General features: G+C 43.1%; 1 protein-coding gene across 1 annotated transcript in view; it reads right to left on the minus strand.

The window, feature by feature from the left end:
* The window catches only part of ZFAT (zinc finger and AT-hook domain containing), a 206,373-nt gene that overhangs the window by 103,299 nt on the left and 85,160 nt on the right, over positions 1-17,914 (minus strand). The window lies entirely within an intron of this gene.

Here is a 17,914-nt window from a genome sequence, read left to right on the forward strand (position 1 = left end):
TAAAATGAGATCACCCCTTAGTCTTCGTTTTTCCAAACTAAATAGCCCCAAGTGTAATAACCTATCTTGGTATTGCAGACCCCCCAGTCCTCTAATAACCTTGGTCGCTCTTCTCTGCACCCGCTCCAGTTCAGCTATGTCTTTCTTATACACCGGAGACCAGAACTGTGCACAGTATTCTAAGTGTGGTCGAACTAGTGACTTGTATAGAGGTAAAATTATATTCTCCTCATGAGCATCTATGCCTCTTTTAATGCATCCCATTATTTTATTTGCCTTTGTAGCAGCTGCCTGACACTGGCCACTGAATTTAAGTTTGTCATCCACCCATACACCCAGGTCTTTTTCATTGACGGTTTTGCCCAGAGTTTTAGAATTAAGCACATAATTATACATCTTATTACTTCTACCCAAGTGCATGACCTTACATTTATCCCCATTAAAGCTCATTTGCCATTTATCAGCCCAAGCTTCTAGTTTACATAAATCATCCTGTAATATAAAATTGTCCTCCTCTGTATTGATTACCCTGCAGAGTTTAGTGTCATCTGCAAATATTGAAATTCTACTCTAAATGCCCCCTACAAGGTCATTAATAAATATGTTAAAAAGAAGAGGGCCCAATACTGACCCCTGTGGTACCCCACTGCTAACCGCTACCCAGTCCGAGTGTGCTCCATTAATAACCACCCTTTGTTTCCTATCCCTGAGCCAGCTCTCAACCCACTTGCACATATTTTCCCCTATCCCCATTATTCTCATTTTATGTATCAACCTTTTGTGTGGCACCGTATCAAAAGCTTTTGAAAAGTCCATATACACTACATCCACTGGGTTCCCTTGGTCCAATCCGGAACTTACCTCTTCATAGAAACTGATCAAATTAGTCTGACATGAACGGTCCCTAGTAAACCCGTGCTGATACTGGGTCATGAGGTTATTCCTCTTCAGATACTCCAGTATAGCGTCCCTTAGAATGCCCTCCAGGATTTTACCCACAGTAGAGGTTAAGCTTACTGGCCTATAGTTTCCGAGTTCAGTTTTTGTTCCCTTTTTGAATATTGGCACCACATTTGCTATACGCCAGTCCTGTGGCACAGACCCTGTTATTATGGAGTCTTTAAAGATTAAAAATAATGGTCTATCAATGACTGTACTTAATTCCTGCAGTACTCGAGGGTGTATCCCATCCGGGCCCGGAGATTTGTCAATTTTAGTGATTTTTAGACGCCGCCGCACTTCCTGCTGGGTTAAGCAGGTGACATTTAATTGGGAATTTTTATCACTAGACATTTTGTCTGCCATGGGATTTTCTTGTGTAAATACTGATGAAAAAAAGTCATTTAGCATATTGGCTTTTTCCTCATCCTCATCCACCATCTCACCCAGACTATTTTTAAGGGGGCCAACACTATCATTTTTTAGTTTCTTACTATTTATGTAGTTAAAGAATATTTTAGGATTATTTTTACTCTCTCTGGCAATGAGTCTCTCTGTCTCAATCTTTGCTGCCTTGATTTGCTTTTTACAGAATTTATTTAATTTTCTGTATTTATTTAATGCCTCCTCACTACCTACTTCCTTTAATTCTCTAAATGCTTTCTTTTTGTCCCTTATTGCGCCCCTTACAGCTCTATTTAGCCATATTGGTTTCCTCCTATTTCTAATATGTTTATTCCCATACGGTATATACTGTGCACAGGTCCTATCCAGGATGCTAATAAACGTATCCCATTTTCTCTGTGTATTTTTGTGTCTCAGGATATCGTCCCAGTTAATTGCACCAAGATCCTCTCTCATCCGTTGGAAATTTGCCCTCCTGAAGTTTAGTGTCCTTGTAACCCCTCTACTACACATCTTTTTAAACGATACATGAAAACTTATTATTTTGTGATCGCTATTTCCCAAGTAACCCCCAACCCTTATATTTGATATGCGGTCTGGCCTGTTGGTTAATATTAGGTCTAGCAGTGCCCCCCTTCTTGTTGGGTCCTGAACCAGTTGTGAAAGGTAATTGTCTCTCATAATTGTCAAAAACCGATTACCTTTGCTGGAACTGCAGGTTTCTGTTCCCCAATCTATTTCAGGGTAGTTGAAGTCCCCCATAATAATGACTTCTCCTTGAGTTGCAGCTTCATCTATTTGCTTTACGAGGATATTCTCCATGGCTTCCATTATTTTTGGAGATTTATAACAAACCCCTATCAGTAATTTATTATTTTTTCCCCCTCCCCTTATCTCCACCCACAGGGATTCTACATTTTCATTAAATTCACCTATATTATCGCGCAGGATGGGTTTTAAGGATGATTTTACATATAGACACACCCCTCCCCCTCGCTTATCTGTACGGTCATTTCTGAACAGGCTATAGCCCTGCAAGTTAACAGCCCAGTCATGGCTCTCATCCAGCCACGTTTCAGATATCCCCACCATGTCATAATTATGCTCCAACAACATTAGTTCTAATTCGTCCATTTTGTTGGCGAGGCTTCTGGCATTAGTATACATGCACTTTATGTTCCTCTCTGTACTTCTATTTCTTAAATTATTAACTGTTCTGACCCCACCCCCCATGCCACCGCCACCCCCAACTTCCTTATTTGTGCCCAGGACTCTGTCTGCACTATCTTCCCCTCCTATAAAATGAATACCCTCCCCCCCAATTCCTAGTTTAAACACTCCTCCAACCTTCTAGCCATTCTCTCCCCCAGCACAGCTGCACCCTCCCCATTGAGGTGCAGCCCGTCCCTAGCGTAGAGCCTGTAGCCAACTGAGAAGTCGGCCCAGTTCTGCAGGAACCCAAACCCCTCTTTCCTACACCAATTCTTGAGCCACTTATTAACCTCCCTAATCTCCCGTTGCCTCTCTGGCGTGGCACGTGGTACCGGCAGTATTTCGGAAAATACCACGTTGGAGGTCCTTGCTTTCAGCTTGCAGCCTAATTCCCTGAAATCATCTTTAAGGACCTTCCACCTACCTCTAACTTTGTCATTAGTGCCAATGTGCACCATGACCGCTGGGTCCTCACCAGCCCCTCCCAATAATCTGTCCACCCGATCAGCGATGTGTCGGACTCGAGCGCCAGGTAGGCAGCACACCGTTCGACGATCCCTGTCTTTAGTTTACTCAATTATATTGTTTGTTGTTATATACAGCTTCGGCAAAAATTAAGAGACCACTGCAAAACGTTCAGTTTGTCTGATTTTTCTCTTAGGCTGGTTTCACATTTCCGTTTTTTTTTTTTTGCATTTTTGCGGTAAAAAACGCAAAAAAACGCATGCGTTTTTTTCCTATACTTAACATTAAAACGCATGCTTTTTTGCGTGCGTTTTGACGACACATGCGTCGTTTCTATGCATGTGTTTTGTTGCAGAAATGCAACATGTAGTAATTTCTAGCGGCGTTTTTTTGCCGCAAAAAAACGCATGCGTTTTTTCGCGGCAAAAAAAACGTATTGATGTCTATGTAAACGCATGCGTTTTTAAGCGTATGCATGCATTTTTTACGCATGCGTTTTTATAGAAAAACACATGAAAACACACTGATAAGCCAACCCCCAACCCTAACCGTAAGGGATCCTAACCCTAACCCTAAGGGATCCTAACCCTAACGGATCCTAACCCTAAGGGATCCTAACCCTAACACAAACCCTAAGGGATCCTAACCCTAACCTAAACCCTAACCCTAAGGGATCCTAACCCTAACCGTTAGGGTTAGGATCCCTTAGCGTTTGGGTTTGTGTTAGGTGTAGGGTTAGGATCCCTTAGGGTTAGGGTTATGATCCCTTAGGGTTAGGATACCTTAGCGTTTGGGTTTGTGTTAGGGTTAGGATCCCTTAGGGTTAGGTTAGGGTTAGGATCCCTTAGTGTTAGGATCCCTTAGCGTTTGGGCTTGTGTTAGGATCCCTTAGTGTTAGGATCCCTTAGCGTTTGGGTTTGTGTTAGGGTTAGGATCCCTTAGGGTTAGGATCCCTTAGCGTTTGGGTTAGGGTTAGGATCCCTTAGCGTTTGGGTTTGTGTTAGGGTTAGGATCCCTTAGGGTTTGGGTTTGTGTTCGGGTTAGGATCCCTTAGGGTTAGGATTCCTAGGGTTTCTAGGGATCCTAACCGTAACCCTAGCTATTTCTGTTTATAGTGGGTTTTCTTGTTGATTTTGATGATTGGCAGCTGTCACACACTTCTCATCATGCGCTTCAAAAACGCAAACGCAGGAAAAAACGCATGTAAACGCGTCAAAACGCCGCCTTTGTATTAAAAACATACAAAAACGCTCGTGTCTAAAAAACGCAGCGTTTAAACGCGTTTTTTCACCAAATGCGTTTGCATTTAAAACGCTGTGTTTTTAAACGCAAATGTGAAACCAGCCTTAATGGGTATATTTTTGAGTAAAATGTAAATTGTTTTTTTTAGTCTATAAACTTCTGACAACATGTCTCTGAATTTCCAAGCAATAAATTTTGTATTTATTTTCAGAAAATGAAAAATGGTCAAAATGACAAATAAATCCATTGCTTGCAGACCTCAAATAATGCAAAGAAAACAAGTTCATAATCATTTAGAAACAACAATACTAATGTTATAACTCAGGAAGAGTTCAGGAATCAATATTTTGTGGAATAACCTTAGGCTGTGTGTGCATATATATAAATATGAAGTTAGCATAACTGAGTGTATAGAAATGTGCATGTAGCAGAGCTGTGTGTATATAAATGCATCTAGCAGAGCTGTGTGTACATAAATGTGCATATAGTAGAGCGGTGTGTGTATAAATGTGCATATAGCAGAGCTGTGTGTGTATAAATGTGCATGTAGCAGAGCTGTGTGTATTTATAAATATGCATGTAACAGAGCTGTGTGTACATAAATGTACATGTAGCAGAGCTGTGTGCGTACATAAATGTGCATCTAGCAGAGTTGTGTGCGTACATAAATGTGCATCTAGCAGAGCTGTGTGTACATAAATATGCATGTAGCAGAGCTGTGTGTGTATAAATGTGCATATAGCAGAGCTGTGTATAAAAATGCATGTAGTAGAGCTGTGTGTACATAAATGTGCATGTACCAGAGCTGTGTGTATAAATGTGCATATAGCAGAGCTGTGTGTACATAAATGTACATGCAGCAGAGCTGTGTACGTACATACATGTGCATGTAGCAGAGATGTATGTAAATGTGTGTCTAGCAAAGCTGTGTGCGTACATAAATGTGCATGTAGTAGAGCTGTGTGTATATAAATGTGAATGTAGCAGAGCTGTGTGTCTAGATATATGTGCACTAAATGGTGGCCCGATTCTAACGCATCGGGTATTATAGAATATGTATGTAGTTTATTTATGAAGATTTCAGAATAATGCAATGAATACACAGGATTCGGCCGGCCGGGCGCCACCAATTCGCGAACCGTGGTTCAAATCCCGCACCAATTCGCGGCCGGACTGCGTCTGTCGCTGATTGTTCGCTGCCGAATGGGTGTGACTTATCAGTGAAGCCAGGGCCGGATCCAGGTTTTTGAGGGCCTCGGGCGAAAGAGTCTCACAGCCCATGTAGCATATAACACAGCCCACGTAGTGTCAAGGTAAAAATATATTATCTTTATACTCTTTGTACTTTTATATATTCTTATTCTGTGAAACAATAAGTTTTTCCCTTTGCTTGCTAATGCAAATTTAACTGTATTTAAGATGGCTGCCAGTATTCACCTTTGCCCCAGATTCGCCCTGTTGAAGAAGCAAATTACACATTCCAGAAGGACAAGTATAATTTCTCTGGAAATGATACTTAAAGCGATGTGGACAAGATGTGGACAAAGGAAGATTCATCAGATGATGTCAGAGCCAACCAGAAGGACTGAATACTAGATACATTGCTTAAACCCCGCCTAACCCCGTCCTCTGCACACCTTCCCCCAATACATCATATAATGTTGTATTAGAAAATAAAGTTGTTGTTGCTGTGACGTTACACACGAGCATGCAATGAGTTTGAACCAGCATTGTGTCTGACTCATTCTTATCCGGTACCAACATGCTCTTAATCTGATTTGGAATGACTGGTGGATGAAGGGTATTGTCGTGACGACCCCGACAATTTGGCGCCCAACGTGGGGCGTGGCCGGCGATCCGAGACCCCCTGGACCCATGCCTGGACGTTCGTGAACGACACCCGTAGTGGCTGACCTCGAGGACTGATCACCCTCCAAACACGGTAAGTGGAGATCACATACTATGTATGTGTCACACTTGCTAGTGTTTCAGCCATTATTGGTTAGTCTGTGGTCTCCTTGGGTCCGAGGAGTGACCGGTCGAGTGGTGAGACAGAGCGCGATCCCGTGCCATGCTTCGAACCAGCAACTGAGAGACGTCGCACTCTGCGCGTCCTTGTGTACACCACACCTCCTCCACCGGTCATTGTACTCCATTCAACCACCCTACCCGTGACTGTTGCCTAGTAGTGATAGAGTGAAATATTGAGAAGTTTGTGGATTGGGGGCGGCTTAGAAGAAGGGATAGGAGACGTGGCCTCTGTGATATTGCACGCACATATATCGGTAATTAAGACGTCCCAAGAGGGGGACCACCAGAAACACTTGCACACACTTGCACATATCGGTAATTAAGACGTCCCAAGAGGGGGACCACCAGAAACACTTGTACACACTTGCACATATCGGTAATTAAGACGTCCCAAGAGGGGGACCACCAGAAACACAGTGGAGGGGTCTCACTAGGAGACAGCCTCCCAACGTTTAGAATATCGTGACAGGACAGACTGTAATCACTGGTGTTCAGGTTAGGGAAAAATATTGAGCGCGAGGCTCTTTATTCATAGCACGTCGAGCGCGAGGCTCCGTGTTAGGACACAAGTGTTGCTGTCGCTGTCAGCGGCCTACTGCAGAAGGGCGTAGTATTCTGTGAGTCATGTTGCGTCTCTTGAAGCAGAAGAAGTCCGTGCCCCACGAGTTAAGTGAGGATGCTGTGGAAGTCAAGACAATAGTAGAGTCACGGGAGGGCAAGAAGGCAGTCAAGAATGTTGAGAGGTTGTACAAGCATGTAGGATTGCCCTCGAAAGGGAGATTGCAGCCGTCTATATGGCACAATCTCATAGAGAACAAAAAGGGCATATTGAAAGATAAAGGACTGTTAGAACAAGCGCAAGCTCATCTGCGAGTTGTGCGAGGTTTAAAGAATGAGGGATGGAAAGAGGTTGATGGAGAGGGAGGATGAGAGGATGCAGAGCCCGTGTTTGGCTATAAAATACCTCAATCATTGGTTTTTCTAAGGTGTTTTGGTATATGAATTGTGTGAAGGTTTTGTAGAAATTAATTGAGTCTGAGAACTGCTGTAATCCGTTACTCTGTGTAGATCTGTGAAAACACCCGATGGGAGGGGGGAGTCAAATAGCTGCGTTGTTGTTTTTCTTCTTTTGTGTTGAGGAATGCTGTAAATTCTTATCTCTGTGTTTATAGCTGATGGGAGGGGTGAACCCCTGCGCGAATTGTTTCCGATTTCTCCTCTTTGTGCTGCGGGCCAGAGAAAGGGGGGCTATGCAGCTGCACTGAAGAATATGGTGGAGCTGTGTATATTCTGTCCTTGGTTCAGTACGCGCTGAGAGATTTGTGTTTAAAGCAATAGTACTGTATGTATTGAAGTAGAAAGAAATATCGTAAGTTCAAGTTGGAATTTGAAAGTGAAAAAGTAGTACAAAGTTTCCAGAAGAACTTAACCCATTCTGTATCAGCAGCTGCGCTCTGTAGCCCCCACCGCTCTCAGCCCCCCCCCACAGCTGCAAGGACACAGCTCCCAGCTCTGTTCCTTATCAGTGGCCCAAGCAGAAGACTTCAGCTCCAGCCCCCCTCCCCTACACAAATCCAGTCTCATACTCCAATATCTATTTTAACCCTGTGTCTGGAAATCTCCCTCGTCATGTTAATTCTCAGACCAAGAGCTTGTTTTAATTAGAGTGGATGGCAGACCCAATTGATAGACTCTCACAAAACCCATCCCTGTGGGACCTTTCCCTGAAGTTACTGCTCAGTTCGTAATCTCTCCCTTATGTCCGGTAAATTTACTGGGGACAGATTTATTATCACAAGTTCCGCTTCAGAATATAATTCCAAGATGATGGTCAGATGGTATTTACGTTATATAACCCCTATGCAGATGAGTATAATGAGATGTGTATCTTACACGCCCTTTCCCAATCAGTTGTAAAAAAAAAAAAAAAAAAAGGGGGGGATAGTGTTGTTAACCCTGGCAATTAGAATATCCCTATGTCACGTTGCTTCAGTATGTGGGTAATTTTTTTGTTTTGTTGTGTGCACAGACAGAGCAGGAAGCCATTGTTGCCACTGTTAGTTTTCACAAGTATCTGGCAGATCTGAACTGTCGGGTTTCGGCCTCGAAACTTCGGTTCTGCCTTGGTCAAGTGATATTTTTGGGTCACTGTCTCCTTCAGGGTGCCAGACACCTCACAGAAGAAAGAAAAATAGCCGTCAGCTACAAAAGATGTGACTGAGCTCCAACGTTTCCTTGGACTATGTACTTATTGTTGTCAGTGAATACCGCACGCAGCCCGCATAATGCAATTTCTCTACAATGCCCTGAAAGACTGTTCAAGATATGGTGATGATTTTGGCAGATTCCACACCGGATAAGCTGTTACTACGGAAGATACTGTAGTGCACGCAGCTGCACTCCCTCCCTCCCTGTCAGGACAAGAAGCAGAATTTCAGGCTCTGTCTACTGCATGTGTTCTGGCCAAAGACAGGCGGGCTAAAATATACACGGACTCACAGTAAGCATTTGGTATTGCTCATGATTTCGGAGCCCTATGAGCCAATCGAGGGTTTGTTACTACCGCCGGGACTCAGTGAAGAATGTTGAAGCTGTTAAAGCCCTCATGGACTCAATCAAATTACCTACCCAGGTGGCCATTGTCAAAGTTAAGGAGCACGGTACTATGGAACAGGCCACAAACTGTTGGTAACGCCTTTGCGGATATGCAAGCAAAAGCCGCTGCTCTTCTACCCGTTGAACTGACCATACCAGCTATGGTGACCACACGCTCTCAGCGTAAACAGTTACAAGAAACACTGACTCTACAGGAACCTGATGATCTATGCCAGACTGAGGTTTTCTGCCGGACCCCGCAAGACCGCTTAATGACGATGCAGAGAATGTCTCCAAAGGAAGAAGTGAAGCAGTGGAAAGCTGACGGAGCACGTATGGACAATGGTCGCTGGAAAAAGGACCAACTTGTGTGTCTCCCTAAGCGGATGTACCCTGCTATTGCCACGTGGGCGCATGGGCCCACACATCGAGGTATCTGTCAGACCTGCAATCCCGGTCAACTTCAACGTGTACCCCCGAAGCACCTTGCTAAGCCAGACTATCCTTTCCAAAGGCTCCAGGTGGACCACATCACGTTGCCTAAGTCTGGAAGGTATGAATATTGTCTGGTGGTTGTCAGTATGTTCTCCAGTTGGCCAGAAGTATTCCCCGTTACCAACGTGACTGCAAAGATCACAGCAAGGAAACTGGTGATGGAAGTTATATGCAGATATGGTGTTCCAGAAGTTGCTGAAAGTGACCAAGGCCCGGACTTTTCTTCTCATGTGTATCAGGAGGTTCTGACAATGCTTGGATCCACTGTAGCCCTCCGTACCATCCACAATCTAGTAGGAAAGTTAAGAGGCTGAACGGCACACTGAAGGGACAATTGGCCAAATTGATGCAGGAGACTACGACTCCATGGCCAGGGCTATTACACATTCGTACTACCCCTATTTCAAAACATAGCCTGTCCCCATATGAGATATTGTTTGGTGCTAGGTTCTCAGTTGCAAATTTCCAGTCTCAGTAGTTGTCAGAAGAAACTGACCATGCTGTTCAATATGTTATTCAGTTTAGTAAAAAAAATGTTGCTAACACCCATGTTTTAGTTTCTTCTTCCCTTCCAGATTCAGCAGAAACCGATATTTGTCACAACTTGAGGTCTGGTGGTCTTATGGTCGTGAAAAGCTATGTCAGTAAAACTTGAAGGAAAGAGTACCTGGATCTATGCTTCACACTGCAAAAGAGACCGAACCAGCGCTTAGTCACAGTGGTGATCGAAGGAAAATGTTGTTGTTGTTTTTGGTCCTAGGGCCAGGGGCCATCCTCGCCCCTACCTCCTCGGCCCCTATTGTAAATAAGAATTCCGGTGCCACTATTCTCTGGGTAAACCTAACGGCCCCGGTAAATATCTGGTGATTTGATTTCTGCGATGTAGTCAAGTGCCCCGAGACTCAGCGGGTGGTAGAGGGAATTATCCAGTATTGTATATGTGCTACCAGAGATAACAATTGTGCTGGGAAGATATTTTCATAATGTGTTTAATAGTGGATACTATGGGAATTTAGGCCATATACAGCTCCAGGATATTAGCTTCAGACCAACCAAGGCCCCCGTTACCAGTACAGCTAAAACAGGCCCAGGTGAACGTTTGCAAAATATAGTTAATGAATTAATCCCCATTCCAGGTCTTAGTTGGCAAGAAGTCTTCTCCATAGAAACACAAACAGCCCCAAGGACAAATTTATGGTTAGAATGGGTAAGATACAATGTACGAGTCCAGAGTATCTCTGTAGGATGTGTTGCTTGTGCTGCAGCGAATACACATCTATACACACATACATTGTTTTTTCCTGATGACAATACTACTGCCTGTGTTATGAATTTGTTGAAGGGTCTAAAGTCCACTGATTGCTCAGATTATGTCCCACTAATTCATGAAGCACCTAAATTAAAGGTCCCAGGAGGGATAACCGTATTAGCTGATAATTATACCTGCTATAATTCCCACGACACTATAGGTACACCAGTAGGGGTCTTCGAGACAGGTTTCTGCAAAGAGAACAGTTCCCTAGATACTGACTTGTTAGTTAATCATACACAGTATATGTACGACATTTATTGGTTATGTGGAGATGGTAACCTCAGTCCTAGGTTGCCTAATGCCTGGACAGGTCAATGTACCCTTGTTAAACTAGCTGTGCAGTTCAAGATTTTACCTTGGGATCCAGAGACATCTGATGAATATACCAGAATGAGGAGAAGTCTCGATCAGCTCCATATGAGTTATGAAGAAGATCCATTGATATATGTCGATGGCATTGGAGTGCCAAGGGGGGTGCCTGACCAATTTAAAGCCCAGAACCAGATCTATGCTGGTTTTGCTTCTATAATCCCACAGGTTCAGATTAATAAAATGTTCCAGGGTATAGTTGAGGAATTGGGCCCTAACACTAGAATGACCCTCCAAAACCGACTAGCCCTTGATATGATCTTAGCTGAGAAAGGAGGCGTTTGTGGGATGGTGGGAGAGGAATATTATACCTATATCCCTCAGAACTCTGGGGTAAATGGAAAGACCATGATAGCCCTTAAAAAGATAAATGGGTTAGCAGCAGAATTAAAAACTAATGCTGGAGTAGACACATCTTTCTTTTCCGGTTGGTTGGGTGGGCTCAAAGGATTCCTTCAACAAGCTTGTCTAGTACTGATTGTTCTCCTTGTAGTTGGATCAATAATTCTCTGTTGTGTTATTCCCCTGTATAAAAAGGTTATCACTGAGGCAACTCCGACTGGCACCTTCCTCAACCAAGAAGTAGACCCACCAGAGTGCGATGGCACTGATCCAGGGGAAATCCCCAAGTACGTCCCCCTCAAGAAGATAGTCAATACCCTTTACTCTCAGATGATGCAAAGAGATTTAGTTTAGGGACAGCGGGAGAACTCCATGTGAAGCTAGTGAAGGGTTCAGCTGCCTGGAGGCCTCTCACAAGGGGAGAGCTTCTGAGGTGTCTGGATGAAGAAATCCACCTCCCCTTTCCCCATCACATGGACAGTCTCGAAGGAACTTTCTTTTTAGGGAAAAACTTAGTGTTTAGGGGGGATTGTCAAGGTAAAAATATATTATCTTTATACTCTTTGTACTTTTATATATTCTTATGCTGTGAAACAATAAGTTTTTCCCTTTGCTTGCTAATGCAAATTTAACTGTATTTAAGATGGCTGCCAGTATTCACCTTTGCCCCACTTTCACTCGGCTGAAGAAGCAAGTTACACATTCCAGAAGGACAAGTATCATTTCTCTGGAAATGATACTTAAAGCGATGTGGACAAGATGTGGACAAAGGAAGATTCATCAGATGATGTCAGAGCCAACCAGAAGGACTGAATACTAGATACATTGCTTAAACCCCGCCTAACCCCGCCCTCTGCACACCTTCCCCCAATAGATCATATAATGTTGTATTAGAAAATAAAGTTGTTGTTGCTGTGACGTTACACACGAGCATGCAATGAGTTTGAACCAGCATTGTGTCTGACTCATTCTTATCCGGTACCAACATGCTCTTAATCTGATTTGGAATGACTGGTGGATGAAGGGTATTGTCGTGACGACCTCGACAGTAGTATATAGCACAGCCACGTAGTATATAGAAAAGCCACGTAGTATATTGCACAGCCACGTAGTTTATAACAAAGCTACGTAGTATATAGCACAGATACGTAGTATATAGCACAGCTACGTAGTATATAACACAGCCACATAGTATATAACAAAGCCACATAGTACACAGCACAGCCACATAGTATATTGCACAGCCACGTAGTATATAGCACAGCCACGTAGTATATAGCACAGCCAACGTAGTATATAGCACAGCCCAGGCATTATATAGCACAGCACACGTAGTATATAGCACAGCCCACGTAGTATGTAGCACAGCGACGTATATAGCACAGCCCACGCAGTATATAACACAGCCCACGTAGTATATAGCACAGCCCACGTAGTATATAGCACAGCCCACGTAGTATATAGCACAGCCAACGTAGTATATAGCACAGCCCAAGCAGTATATAGCACAGCACACGTAGTATATAGCACAGCCCACATAGTATGTAGCACAGCGACGTATATAGCACAGTCCACGCAGTATATAACACAGCCAACTGCATAGGCAGCATCAATAGTAAAAAGTTGGTCACACATAGGGTTAATGGAAGCATTAACGGACTGCTAAAACGCTATGTGGGCGCTGACTGGAGGGGAGTATGGAGGGGCCAATTCTCAGCCGGACTGTGCCTGTCGCTGATTGATTGCGGCCGGCTGGGCGCGACCAATCAGTGACGCGGGATTTCCGTGACAGACAAACAGACGGAAGTGGACCTTAGACAATTATATATATAGATGTTTATACAGTGTGTATAAATTTGCATGTAACACATATAAATGTGCATGTAATACAGCTGTGTGTATAAAAATGTGCATGTAGCAGAGCTGCATGTGTATGTATATATATATATATATATATATATATATATATATATATATATATATATATATATATATATATATATATATATATATATGTGTGCATGAAGCAGAGCTGTGTGTGTATATTTCAAAAGCTCAGGTTTTTTTCCCAGACCCAGTCTAAGAACGTACTGAGTGTTCGAAACAAGTTTGGTTTCTATATTATTTTCCTGTTCACTGCCTCTCCAGTCACACCCATGCCTGGCACGTCGCCTTCATATTTTTTTATTTTTTTTAATATTTTTAATTATTAAATAACATCTGCATTTTTATGAAATTTGCATACTAAAAGTAGGATTTTTTCCTCCTCAACTGCACACTTGACATTTGGCCACAACGTAAACCTGTGCTTCTCTCCACTGGGATTTATCTCAGGTAATTTCTTGGGATGAGCGGATTTCTTGTATTTTTGCCATCTATATATTTAATTGTCTATGGTCCACTTCCGTCTGTTTGTCTGTCATGGAAATCCCGCGTCACTGATTGATTGGTCGCGCCCAGCCGGCAGCAACCAGCGACAGGCACAGTCCGGCTGAGAATTGGCCCCTCCATACTCCCCTCCAGTCAGCGCCCACATAGCGTTTTAGCAGTCTGTGAATGCTGCCAACAACCCTATAAGTGTGACCAACTTTTTACTATTGATGCGGCCTATGCAGTGGGCTGTGTTGTATACTACATCGCTGTGCTATATACTACATGGGCTGTTATATACTACGTGGGCTGTGTTATACACTGCGTGGGCTGTGCTATATACTACATGGGGCTATACGTTGCTGTGCTACATACTACGTGGGCGGTACTATATACTGCGTGGGCTGTGCTATATACTGCGTGGGCTGTGCTATATACTACGTGGGCTGTGCTATATACTACGTAGGCTGTGCTATATACTACGTGGGCTGTGCTATATACTACGTGGGCTGTGCTATATACTACGTGGGCTGTGCTATATACTACCTGGGCTGTGCTACATACTACGTGGGCTGTGCTATATACTACGTGGGCTGTGCTATATACTACCTGGGCTGTGCTATATACTACCTGGGCTGTGCTACATACTACGTGGGCTGTGCTATATACTACGTGGGCTGTGCTATATACTACGCGGCTGTGCAATATACTACGCGGCTGTGTTATATACTACGTGGGCTGTGCTATATACTACGTGGGCTGTGCTATATACTACGTGGGCTGTGCTATATACTACGTGGCTGTCCAATATACTACTTGAGTGTGCAATATACTACGTAGCTGTGCAATATACTACGTGGCTGTGCAATATACTACGTGGCTGTGCTATATACTACATGGCTGTGCTATATGTTACATGGGCTGTGAGATTCTTTCGCCCGGGGCCCTCAAAAACCTTGAGCCGTCCCTGGCTTCACTGATTGGTCGCTGCCGAGCGCGACCAATCAGCGACAGACGCAGCCACGAATTGGCGTGGGATTTGAACCACGGTTCTCGAATTGGTCGCGCCCGGTCGTCCGAATCCTGTGTATTAATTGCATTATTCTGAAATCTTCATAAATAAACTACATACATATTCTAGAATACTCGATGCGTTAGAATCGGGCCACCATCTAGTTGTGTATATAAATATGCATGTAGCAGAGCTGTGCGCATTTATGTAGCAAAGATGTGTGTGCGCCTATTATGTAGCATTGTTGTGCGTGTTTGTGCGCTGCAGACAGTGTACACAATGCGAGTGGTATTCACATGCTGCAGAGAGACACAAACAAAAGAACAATTACCTCCATATTCTGCCCTAGCGCACTACAATTAGTGATAACGACCCTCCACATTACACCACTAGGAAGTTTTAATTAGTAGGTAAAATACTAGATTTTTCTGTTGTCCAACTCTGTGGTGCATCCTATCGTCCAACAAAAATGGTATATACATTTGTATATTCAGAAGGTGCAATAAGTATTGAGAAGGCGTCACAGTTTTCTAAATAAATCTATTTCTAAAGGTGCTATTGACATGAAATTCTCACCAGATGTCGGTAACAACCCATACAATCTACACAGGCAAAGAAATCATCACAGATGTTCGTACATGAAGTGACGGGCAATAATGGGAAATGGTACAGGGAAAAGTATAGGAGAAAGAGAGAAAAGTGCAAAAAACCCTGGAAAGTACTGACACCGGCTGAGATCTATCAGTAGTTAGAAAGCAATCCTGCCCGAACCTTAAGTTTTAAGCTACCACATACTGCTATAGCATAAATATCCTTCAGCATATATCTGACCCATTGCCATCACTAGTAATCCGACAGCAGCATGACGCAGAGACAGAGACCCTGATTCCAGCGATGTGTCACTTAGTTTACTGGGTGCAGAAGTGACGATAGAATCACACATTTCTTTGTTTCAGATCCAGCAGAGCTCGAAATGCTGAGCTATGTATAACCTCGCCCACACCGCTGATTGGCTGCTTTCTGTGTATAACTCCGCCCATTCTACGGATTTTCAGATTTCTGCGTACACTGTGCATTGACATTAAGTTGCCAATCAGTGATGAGAGTGTGGCTGGACCAGGAGGCACAAGACACCTAGTCCACTAGTGATAATCTCCTGCTGATAAAACACTGATTGTATTGAAACAGCCACAGTCCAGTAAGTGACACATCGCTAGAATCAGGGTCTCAGCTCCTACATCATGCTGCTATCAGATTCACGTAGCAATAACCTGCTGACAGATCCCCTATCAAATCTTTCACACTGAGTCCACTTTTTTTTGTTTGTTTGTTTTTTAAATGTCCGGTTTTGACGTTCCAGCCTATGATTGATTTAGTGACGATAATTTATTCTGGGAATGAATGGGTATTTCACATCCATCAGCAATTTGCCATTGTTGTCAAAAAACACCCCCCCATAAAAGAAAAACCTTGTCCAAAAAATGAGCATAAGGTGAACATATGGGTGTCCCTGTGTTCAGTACGAAGAGGTTGAGAAATATATATCTATATATATATATAGATATATATAGATATATATTTATAGACTAGATTGTGGCCCGATTCTAACGCATCGGGTATTCTAGAATATGCATGTCCCCGTAGTATATGGACAATGATGATTCCAGAATTCGCGGCAGACTGTGTCCGTCGCTGATTGATCGAGGCAACCTTTATGACATCATCGTCGCCATGGCAACCATTACGACATCATCGTCGCTGTGCCCGTTGCTGATTGGTCGAGGCCTGGCGGCCTCGACCAATCAGAGACGCGGGATGTCTACGTCCTTTATGACATCATCGTCGCTGTGCCCGTTGCTGATTGGTCGAGGCCTGGCGGCCTCGACCAATCAGAGACGCGGGATTTCTACGTCGATGCTGTGCCGGTCTCTGATTGGTCGAGGCCTGGCGGCCTCGACCAATCAGAGACGCGGGATTTCTACGTCGATGCTGTGCCGGTCTCTGATTGGTCGAGGCCTGGCGGCCTCGACCAATCAGAGAGCCGGGATTTCCAGGACAGACAGACAGACAGACAGACAGACAGACAGACGGAAAAACCCTTAGGCAATTATATATATAGATATATATATATATAGATTATATATATATATATATATATATATATATATATATATATATATATATATATATATATATATATATATATAAAATCGGTATCATATTTTCAGTTCCAAACTTTGTGCCCAAAAAAAAAAAAATCACTAAAAGTTTGTATAAGTAAATAATACGGAATATTTTAAAATAATTTTTGCCTCTTTCCAATGCTATTCAGGAAAACAAGGGAAGTATCAGGCACAGAATATGCCTTCTCGAGTACCCTGAGGGATCCACATTAGTCACAATAACTCTTTAAGAAATATTTTAATGTTTTGCCATCACAAGGTCTCAAAAATGTTTCAACAGTGGATAAAGTTATCATATGGGCTATCATAATATTCAGTATTTAAAAGGGGTATTCCCATCTCTGAGATCCTATCCCAATATGTAGTAGATGTAACAATAATAATATTAGCAAGTACTTCCAATTAGAAATGTAGTATAGTTCTTCTGATTAGCTAGGTCACTGACCCCATGTGCAGAGCATTGAAGTAGCTTATGCATCCATGGTTATGACCACTCATAGTGACAGTTAATTAGCGGTGAGTGGTCATAACAATGGATACTTAAAGGGAACCTGTCAGCAGGATTGTGCACAGTAACTATACACAGTGTCAGCTCGGTGCCGTTATATTTATTACAACGATACCTGGTGATGAAATCTGTCTTGTGGTTCTTGTTTAATCTTTATTTTCAGTTTTCAGTTAATGATATGCTCGTGCCCCAGGGGGCGGCTTCGGGGTGGGTCTTCATGTGGTGCTCTGATTAGCTATAATATAATTAACTCAGAACTGAAAATAAAGATTAAACAAGAACCACAAGACAGATTTCATCACCAGGCATCATTGTAAAAAGTATAACGGCACCGACCTGACACTGTCTGTAGGTTACTGTGCACAATACCGCCGACAGGTTCCCTTTAAGCTACTGCAATGCCCTGCACATGGGGTAAGGGACATAGTGAATCA

Source organism: Ranitomeya imitator, chromosome 6 (assembly GCF_032444005.1).
Source record: "Ranitomeya imitator isolate aRanImi1 chromosome 6, aRanImi1.pri, whole genome shotgun sequence".
Taxonomy (NCBI): domain Eukaryota; kingdom Metazoa; phylum Chordata; class Amphibia; order Anura; family Dendrobatidae; genus Ranitomeya; species Ranitomeya imitator.